Source organism: Phyllobates terribilis, unplaced genomic scaffold (genome assembly GCF_046119375.1).
Source record: "Phyllobates terribilis strain yellow unplaced genomic scaffold, ASM4611937v1 Scaffold_11__3_contigs__length_659146591, whole genome shotgun sequence".
In the NCBI taxonomy this organism is placed as follows: Eukaryota; Metazoa; Chordata; class Amphibia; order Anura; family Dendrobatidae; genus Phyllobates; species Phyllobates terribilis.
The window spans coordinates 612703303-612714048 of record NW_027362771.1 but is presented as its reverse complement, the minus strand read 5'-3'; positions in this window follow the sequence as shown (position 1 = coordinate 612714048).

Here is a 10746-nt window from a genome sequence, read left to right as displayed (position 1 = left end):
CGCTGTTTTACTACTCCGACAACACAGGGTGAGGGTATTACGCCCATTGAAGAAACCGGGTCTTCACATATTGCCAATTCCTTTGTTTCCCATGAGCTAAAAGGCGCCAACGTTTCTGAGCAATTCGACAAGAGTCATAAGAGGATGACTGAGTACTGAGTTGACAGTCATTGCTCAGTGTAAATGTGCAGTGATTGCACACCTTGCGAAAATTTAATTACAGTCCTGTGATCGAATCTTTTGTAATGTCCTAAAAAAAATACTGTGATATCCCCTCATGTAAACAGGCAGCTTCTCGTCCTTACCAGATGGGATAAAATGTAGCTCATAAGCAATCAAAATTGCAAAAACACAAACATATGATTGTTTCATGTTATGATGTAAGGGCAGACACCCTGGTTCCAGCAATGTGTCACTTACTAAGCTGCTTGCTGCAGTTTAGATAAAATCCCTGTTTTCTCTGCTGTAGATGTAGAAAAGCTTGGAAAGCTGAGCTCTGTATAACCCCAGCCCTGATTGGCAACTTGCTGACAGTGTACAAAGGAAGCTGCCAATCAGTGGTGGAGGGGCGGGGTTACACAAATTAGCTTGACTGGCCAGCACGTGAGACTTAGTCCTGCAGTTATAATCTAATGCTGATAAAACACTGATTGTATTGAAACTACAACAAGCTGCTGAGAAAGTAACACATCCCTGGAATCAGGCTCTCTGCCCCTACATTATGCTGCTCTAAGATTAAATAGCAAAAACCTGCTGACAGATTCCCTTTAAAGTCAGGTCAGGATTGACGCTGTCCAGGTATAGTATATACAAGCTTGTGTATTTTGGGCAAAATATCGACCCATACTTTTGTGTATTTCATACAGAATCACATTTTTCCAGGATGCATCTAGACCCTTTATTGTTGGTTGGGTGAATTGGTATGTCTGTCCTTGTGGGGTGCACTTATACAGTGCTGGTCAGTCTGCCTGATCTAATAGTATGGACGTCATCAATAGTCTGTAACCCAGACACTGTGCATCAGACATACCTGTGTGACGGGCGCCCTGTGCAAGCCTCATCTGTGTGCATTTTTAATACTAGGCAGCCACCACTCCATGAATTGGTAGGTTTTTGAGTGGCTGCTCCATCAGTATTTTGCCGACTTCGTGCTAACTGGGGTGCTCGGTGCACCCTTGGTGTGGCCAAGAGTGCTTACAATACCAAAGGTGTGATTTTGGAGAGGAACAATATCCCCTACAAGGCCATGTGCTTCGTTTATACCGTCAGGTTGGGTTGTCAAGACTCCTTTTAAATGCCAACCACATCCAGACTGAAGCTGCTGTGTTCAGCCACCAGCTGCCTTCTCCCACGGAGAAATGAGTGTCTGCCAGATGCCAGTACTGCTGTTCTTCGTGCTGCCTGTTGGATCCCAGTTTCGCTAAACTATCGGACAATCCTCGAAGACGTTACACTATCTGCAGCTAGTGGCCAAAATTGATCAAATCAGGAATCTAAGCCTATTCCCAGCATCACATCTAAATGGATATTAATTTAAATGGCTTGTAAAGACTTACCGACCGATAGGCATTTCATGCAATGTTACGTGTTTTCTTGTCCAAAATAGGGTCTTCAAGCACAATGTGACTTATTAGTTAACGTGTTTCCAGTGCTGGCACAAAAATTCAGGCCTTGAGATTCCGGTCTTGCCTCTAAATTTAATTGCTCCTTAATGATTCATCAATAAAAATTTCAATTACTAGGTTGGTTTAAGTAAGTGGTCTGTATTACCCTTCACCACAAGAATCAGAACGACTCTATAAGACATAGAGATACCAACAGTGGCCCTCAAGAACCAGTCATGGGTTGTGTCTCGAGCTTAATTATGCATGACTCAACTAATTGAGCTCCCAGGGTTGAAGGGGATGATCGGACCCGTGGAAGTCCGGCTTCATCGAGTTTGACCGAACTTTAGTTCAAAGTTCGGGCACCAGAACGGTACCCGAACTTGAACCTGAACCCCATAGCAATCGATGGGGACCTGAACTTTGGAGCTGGAAAATCTCTCTCTTCTCTCCGAACTGTAAAACGGACTTTTCGGTACAAACCCCCGAACCTTACAGTTCGGGTTCGTTCATCTCTACTACTGATAAAACACCACAGCAGTCTACAGCTTTTCGATGTCACGGCCATGAGACATAACTTTTGGACACAATTTCACCGAGTCCTTATCGACATACAGGACCCACGTCAGGAGAATTTATACAGTAAGTTTTCTAACGCTTACGTGTTCTAGGTTTAGTTCCTCCTTGATATATTAAGCTTTTGTATTATTTTTTCACTTTTCCTCCTAAGATGCTTTTAAAAATCTTTTGGGAGTATTCGGCCTATAAATTATCCGGCATTATCGCGTATGTAATATCCCATTAATGACAAATAAATACATTATCCAAAACTGCTCTTCCACTTAAATGCCCAAAGACAATTTGCTAGGCTTCTGATAAAAATCCTTCCGTTAAGCACTTTCTTCTAGCTGCTGCCAAAGCTACTCTCCACTTTACGAGAGACTTCCTACTGAGAAGGTCTCCCCTTTGTCATAGATCTCCCTCTCGCCTTTGACATGACCCTTTTGCCTGCTCTGCTCACGAGCTTCTGCTTCCATACTGAAGCTATTAAATTATGTGTGTGCCGAGCCATTAATCCGCCACAGGTAATTAGCAATAATTTAAGGCTAATCACACAGGTTGACTATGAACTACTATCTGTAAGATACCCGTAAGTGTCCTAGTGGTGCCAAATATGTCCATCAAACTTCCATAACTCTACAGGTCAGGAAAAGAGCGGCAGGTTCTACAGAACTGGTGTATTTTCATGCGACCTAGTCAACAAATGGGACTAATGGAAACCAGTGGGGCAGGACAGAAGAACTTCAACGTAAGTATACTAACAAAGCTCAATAAAGTGCAACTGCCATCGGTCAATTGACTATCTGTCCTCCCCGACCACTCAACACAACTCCATTTCACGAGGCAACTCCACCAGAGATGAGCTGCAACAACAAAACTCATTATATCAACTGGGCCAGTCGCCATCGCTGGGCAAAAGATCTGACACAGTATCGTGGATTTCCGTTCTCAAAAGAAACCATAATGCACATGTGTACAGAAACTTAAGGCCTACATTCACATTAAATTTGGCCGAACTCGCCAATGACGGCTGAATCGGCCGACTACCTAATGAATGTAGGAGCCAACTGAGGGCTCATTCAGTTTTTCGAGTACGAGTTCTTTGACTTTGTACCTATTATAGTCTGTGGGGCTGTTCACATGTCTGTGCATTATTACAGACCTAGTGGTCCACACAAAATCACGGAGACATGTCCAATCTTGATCCAAGTCATGGACCAAACTTGTCAATTCAAGTCTATATGTCTGGATATTTAGCAGTCTGTTTGATAAGAGAAGCTTGAGAAATCCTCATCCTTTTTTTTGCACACAAGAAAAACTGATGAAACTTTCGTGGTAGAAACTGACACGAGAATCAACTAGCTTTTTGGCTGACAAGAAAAATCACTGATGTCTGATTGGGCCAAGAGGCAATTAACATCTCGATCCTTTCGTGTCCACGGAAGTTACGTCACTATCGGAGGTATCTGGAGGGGACAAAGGAGACCCCCACCCCCCATAGAAAATACTTAAAGAAGCTGATAGTATGGTATGGTACAGTCTGCAAAGATAGCCCACGGCTATCTAAGGCGTTGTGGTCCACCTTTACATTGCTTGGAGACTCTATTGTGCAATGTCCTTCAGGGGTACACTATAGGGAGCATTTCTGGACGCATGACACTGTATGACATTCTTATGTGTTACATCGCAAGCAGAGGTAATCTGGTGGGGATAGAGCAGATGGAAAACACATGAACAAGCCGAGCGTTTGTGTTCATGGCAGAGTCGTGAAAAATAGCCAACAGCTATCCAAGGTGTTGTGGACCCGCTTTAGGGTCTTCACAGACTCTGCTTTGCAATGTCCTTCTGGAATAAATATGGTGAGCATTTCCTGACGCATGCCTTGGCCCATAGGCTCTTTAAAGTAAATGTTTTATAAATATATATATATATATATATATATATATATATATATATATATACTGCTCAAAAAAAATAAAGGGAACACTTAAACAACACAATGTAACTCCAAGTCAATAACACTTCTGTGAAATCTTCCTGTCCAGCTATGAAGCGACACTGATTGTGAATCAATTTCTCCTGCTGTTGTGTAAATGGAACAGACATAGATAGTCTAAGGCTGTGTGCCCATGATGCAGAAATGCTCACGATTTTTTCCTGAGCGTTTCTGCATCTCCCTGGGCAGAAAAAAACGCATGCGGATTGTGCGTGCGGATTGTGCGTGCGGATTGTGCGTGCGGATTGTGCGTGCGGATTGTTCGTGCGGATTGTGCGTGCGGATTGTGCGTGCGGATTGTGCGTGCGGATTGTACGTGCGGATTGTGCGTGCGGATTGTGCGTGCGGATTGTGCGTGCGGATTGTACGTGCGGATTGTGCGTGCGGATTGTGCGTGCGGATTGTGCGTGCGGATTGTGCGTGCGGATTGTACGTGCGGATTGTGCGTGCGGATTGTGCGTGCGGATTGTGCGTGCGGATTGTGCGTGCGGATTGTACGTGCGGATTGTGCGTGCGGATTGTGCGTGCGGATTGTGCGTGCGGATTGTTCGTGCGGATTGTGCGTGCGGATTGTTCGTGCGGATTGTGCGTGCGGATTGTGCGTGCGGATTGTGCGTGCGGATTGTGCGTGCGGATTGTGCGTGCGGATTGTGCGTGCGGATTCTACGTGCGGATTGTACGTGCGGATTGTGCGTGCGGATTGTGCGTGCGGATTGTGCGTGCGGATTCTACGTGCGGATTGTGCGTGCGGATTGTGCGTGCGGATTGTGCGTGCGGATTGTGCGTGCGGATTGTGCGTGCGGATTCTACGTGCGGATTGTACGTGCGGATTGTGCGTGCGGATTGTGCGTGCGGATTCTACATGAGGATTGTACATGCGGATTGTGAGTGCGGATTGTGCGTGCGGATTGTGCGTGCGGATTGTGCGTGCGGATTGTGCGTGCGGATTCTACATGAGGATTGTACATGCGGATTGTGCGTGCGGATTGTGAGTGCGGATTCTGCATGCGGATTGTACGTGCGGATTGTGCGTGCGGATTGTGCGTGCGGATTGTGGTTGCGGATTCTACATGCGGATTGTACGTGCGGATTGTGCGTGCGGATTCTACGTGCGGATTGTACGTGCGGATTGTGCGTGCGGATTGTGCGTGCGGATTGTGCGTGCGGATTCTACGTGCGGATTGTGCGTGCGGATTGTGCGTGCGGATTGTGCGTGCGGATTGTGCGTGCGGATTGTGCGTGCGGATTCTACGTGCGGATTGTACGTGCGGATTGTGCGTGCGGATTGTGCGTGCGGATTGTGCGTGCGGATTCTACATGAGGATTGTACATGCGGATTGTGAGTGCGGATTGTGCGTGCGGATTGTGCGTGCGGATTGTGCGTGCGGATTGTGCGTGCGGATTCTACATGAGGATTGTACATGCGGATTGTGCGTGCGGATTGTGAGTGCGGATTCTGCATGCGGATTGTACGTGCGGATTGTGCGTGCGGATTGTGCGTGCGGATTGTGCGTGCGGATTCTACATGCGGATTGTACGTGCGGATTGTGCGTGCGGATTGTGCGTGCGGATTGTGGTTGCGGATTCTACATGCGGATTGTGCGTGCGGATTGTGCGTGCGGATTGTGCGTGCGGATTGTGCGTGCGGATTCTACATGAGGATTGTACATGCGGATTGTGCGTGCGGATTGTGAGTGCGGATTCTGCATGCGGATTGTACGTGCGGATTGTACGTGCGGATTGTACATGCGTTTTCCTGTCAGGGACATGCGGATGTGGAGCGTTATTCACTGACATTTCCGCATGTGGATTGACAAGCGATTAGCATCACTTGGAAAGTGCTTGACAACTAGGTCACACTATATAAATCCATGCAAACAACAACCAGCAACCGGCATGGATTTATATAGTGTGACCCGACAGAGTGGTTAAAAATAAAAAAATAAATATATACTTACCCTCCGATGGCCCGCGCTGGCTTGTTTCGCTCGGTCCCGGCTGCCGGCAGCGGTGAATTGAAAGACCTGCCGACGTCGGCGCTGCGTGACCCGTCACATGACTCTGATGTCAGCACAGGTCCTTCAATCCACTGTGAAGTGCCGGGAAGCAAGGAGGAGCGCAGCACGGGTCCCCGGAAGGTAAATATACATTTATTTTTTATTTTATTCTTTTTTTTTTATGGTACCTGGGTGTGGAGGAGACTCTCCTCTCCTCCACACCCGGGTACCATCAGTAGAACGCGCCAATTACGCAAGTACAGATGCAGTCTTGCGGCATTGGCGTGTTCTAATGCAAGTCAATGGCGGCGATTACGCCGCTCTTCCGCAAAATTAATGGACATGCTGCGGATTTTCGAGCGCAGCATAAACGCTGCGGAAACATCCGCAGCATGGGCATTGAAAGTGCGGAATTGCATAGGGGACCATGGCAGAAGGCTTACCATGCGTTTATCATGCGTTTACGCTGCGGAAATTTCCGCACCAAAAACGCATGAAATACGCATCGTGGGCACACAGCCTAACACATCTTAGATAGTTGTCAGCTAGGTCTGGAGTATTCACAGCCTTACTCAGGCTAGATTCACACATCTGTTTGTCACGGGTCCAAGCACGGATCTCCTGACCTGAACTCCGCAGCCTTGTACGGTATATGCCTATAGGGCCGCTCCATGACAAAGAGATGTATTCATCTAAGGCTAGGATCACACAACAGTATTTTTTCTCTTATCCGAGAGAATCGGGCCGATTATGGTAATCGCACTCTGATCAGAGTTTGATCTGATTTTCTCGGATGAGGACATGGGAAAAAAAATCTCCATTCCGTCAGTCCGTGAAAATCTAACTTCTCAGTGATGTAATCCAGGTGCGATCTGTTGTTTTCCACAGACTTGTTGACTTGCACGGCCCCAAGACAAATCCAATAATTGGATCCAACCCGAGCATGCTGCGATTTTTTTTTTTTTTCTCGGACTGGCTCAGTCCGAGGAGAAAATCAGACACGTGCACAGCCCCATAGACTAACATTGATCCGACGTTTTGATGGATTGCACGCTGACCACAAATACAACCCTAAGCCTCACTTATATAGCGCCATCATGTCCCCATTGGAGGCTCACAATCTAAATTCCCTATCAGCTTTGAGTATGAGGAAACCCTCACAAAAACGGGGAGAATATACAAACTCCTTGCAGATGTTGTCTTTGGTGGGATTTGTAGTCAGGACCCCATCGATGCGAAGCCACAGTGCTTAACTACTGAACGGCCTGCAATGCGGACAGAATGGCATCCATTGCTCAGGACCCCATCGCTGCGAAGGGTTTTGTCGGATTGCACTCTGACCGAAAATATGGCCATGTGCACGAGCCCTAAGCCTCACTTATACAGCGCCATCAAGTCCCCAATTGGGGCTCAATATCGAAATTTCTTATCAGTTTTGAGTATGAGGAAACCCTCACAAACACGGGGTGAAGATACAAACTCCTTGCAGATGTTATCTTTGGTGGAATTTGAACCCAGGACCCCATCGCTGCAAAGATAACATCTGCAAGGAGTTTGTATCTTCACCCTGTGTTTGTGAGGGTTTCCTCATACTCAAAACTGATAAGAAATTTCGATATTGAGCCCCAATTGGGGACTTGATGGCGCTGTATAAGTGAGGCTTAGGGCTCGTGCACATGGCCATATTTTCGGTCAGAGTGCAATCCGACAAAACCCTTCGCAGCGACGAGGTCCTGGGTTCAAATCCCACCAAAGTGTTTTGTCGGATCACACTCTGACCGAAAATACGGCCCTAAGACTCTCTTATAAGGCACCATCAGGGGCTCAAAATCTAAATTCCCTATCAGCTTTGAGTATGAGAAAACCCTCACAAACACGGGGAGAAGATACAAACTCCTTGCAGATGTTATCTTTGGTGGGATTTGAACCCAGGACCCCATTGCTGCAAAGTGTTTTGTCGGATCGAAAATACGGCCTTACGATTCTCTTATAAGGCACCATCAGGGGCTCAAAATCTAATTTCCCTATCAGTTTTGAGTATGAGGAAAGCCTCACAAACACGGGGAGAAAGTGAAGATGTCGTCCTAGGTGGGATTTGCACCCAGGACCCCATCGATGTGTGTGTGTGTATGTGTGTGTATGTATGTCTGTGTGTTTGTATGTATGTCTGTGTGTGTGTATGTAGTGTGTGTGTGTATGTTTGTCTGTGTGTGTATGTGTGTCTGTGTGTGTATGTATGTCTGTGTATATGTGTGTGTGTGCATGTGTGTCTGTGTGTATGTATGTCTGTGTGTGTGTATGTGTGTGTGTGTATGTATGTCTGTGTGTGTATATGTGTGTGTGTGTATGTATGTCTGTGTGTGTGTGTATGTATGTCTGTGTGTGTGTATGTGTGTGTGTGTATGTATGTCTGTGTGTGTATGTCTGTGTGTGTGTGTATGTATGTCTGTGTGTGTGTGTGTGTATGTGTGTGTGTATGTGTGTGTGTCTATATATATATATAATTTACTAGTGTTTACTATATAGTATATATATAAAATTATATATATATATATATATATTAGAAAAAAATAAAATAAAAACCGTTTTGGTCTGTAAAAAGCTCAAAAAATGATATAAATACACGTAAAAAAAAAAAAGAGAGAATAAAAAAGCAACAAAAAGAAGGCTCTTCACCTCCATCTTCTGGATTTTTATGTATTTTAGTGATATGTTTTTCTCTCTGACACTCCCCCCCCCCCCCCTTCCTCCTCTTCTTCTTCCTCTCCTTTTTCTTCTCAGCCAGCTATTTGACTTGCACATGTACATCTGTCTGGCCTTCCTCTGATGCGGCCCCACCCCGCCATTATTATATGCCTATCATATCCTACATCTATCTATTTCTTTTATGTATTTTTTTCTGCCGTTTCTCTTTCTCTCTCTCCCCCCCCCCAGCCATTTTGTGCAGCTCTTTCACCAGAGAGAGGCTGCTGTGTATAATAGAAATGGTCTTAATAAAAAAAAAGGGGGAGTATCTGCTGTGTGATTCAGGTGGGGGAGGGATGAGGAAGGTTTATAAATATCTCACACAGCCTCATTTTATTATTTTTTTTTTTAACTTTACATATAATAATTGAAGGGGCGGCCATCTTGGTTCCCTGTCAACTTTCCCTATTTGATCTGAATTAAAAAATAAATCCCTGATTCTTTTTTTTACCACAGATTTTATTTTTTTTTTTTTCCCCCTCTTGCCACCCCCTCTCAGGACTTCCTGACTATTTGTTTTTTTTTTTTTTAAGTTTTTCTTAAAGGGGGAGGAGATTTTTTTTTTGGGGGGGTGCTGATTCACAAATAAAAAAAAAAACAAAGAAAAAAAATATATATATTTTTTTTAACCCCCCCCCCTCCCTCCTCTTTTTTTTTTCTTATGATTTGTGAACATTTTTCTGAGGAGAATTTTCTCGACTATCGTTGGATGGAGGAGTTTTTTCCATTGTTTTGGCATTTTTGAAGCAGTTTTTTTTTTTTTTTTTTTTCCTGTCAGGAAAGTTTTATCTTGTGTTTTGAGTAAGAAGAAGAAGAAGAAGAAGAAGCAAAAAGCGGCGGCGCGGGGGGGTGAAAAAAAAAAAAAAAAAAAAGCGGACGGCTGATGTCCTCCTTCCCGCTGAGGGACGAAGAAGAAGAGGAGGAAGAAGGAGACGGAGAGGAGATGGCCGTGTCCGAAGAAGGGGACGGCGAAAAGGAGGAGGAAGAGGATGATGATGAAGAAGAAGAGGACGGAGAGGAGGAGGAAAGAGACGACGACGACAACGAGGACGATGAGCCTGAGGCGACACCGAGGCGCCATAGCCCCAGCCTTCTTTTCCCGCCAACGTCCTCCAGGGAGCCGGGGAGTGTTGAAACCGACGAGGCGCCAACCGTCGCCGCTGCCGCAGGTAAACAGGGAGCAGCGACCTGCTGAGGTGGGGGGGGGGAGGAAGACAGGGACTTCAACACGGGGGCGGCTTCAAGTCCCCCCTCTCTGCTATCCCACCGCATTAACCGTTGGACGGTCTCACTGCGTTCACATAGGGAGGGGGGGGGGGGGGGACTGGAGCTGAGTGTCCCCCTATTGTTTGAATTGGTGACAGCCGCCCCCTGTGTCCACCTCACCCCCCTCCTCCTCCTCCTCTCAGTGGTGTGGTCTTGTCCTGTCACCTTTAAATAGAGTGACACCACACTGCGTTCCCGCCATTTCCTTAGCATGTCGTAAGCGTGTTCTCTGCCAGTGTGACCGCTTCAGTGGCTGCCATTGATTTCATAGCTTCAGGGGCATTATTTGTGAGTGTGGTTCGATAAAAGGTATCACTACCTGCGATGGGGATTGATAATGGTGGTTATAATATAAGATAATCTGTGAAAAATGCCATATTCTGGCGAACGGCGGCGCTCAATACGACGTCCGCATTCAGTATACGGCTCTGAAACAACGGCGGCGCTCAATACGACGTCCGCATTCAGTATACGGCTCTGAAACAACGGCGGCGCTCAATACAACGTCCGCATTCAGTATACGGCTCTGAAACAACGGCGGCGCTCAATACGACGTCCGCATTCAGTATACGGGTCT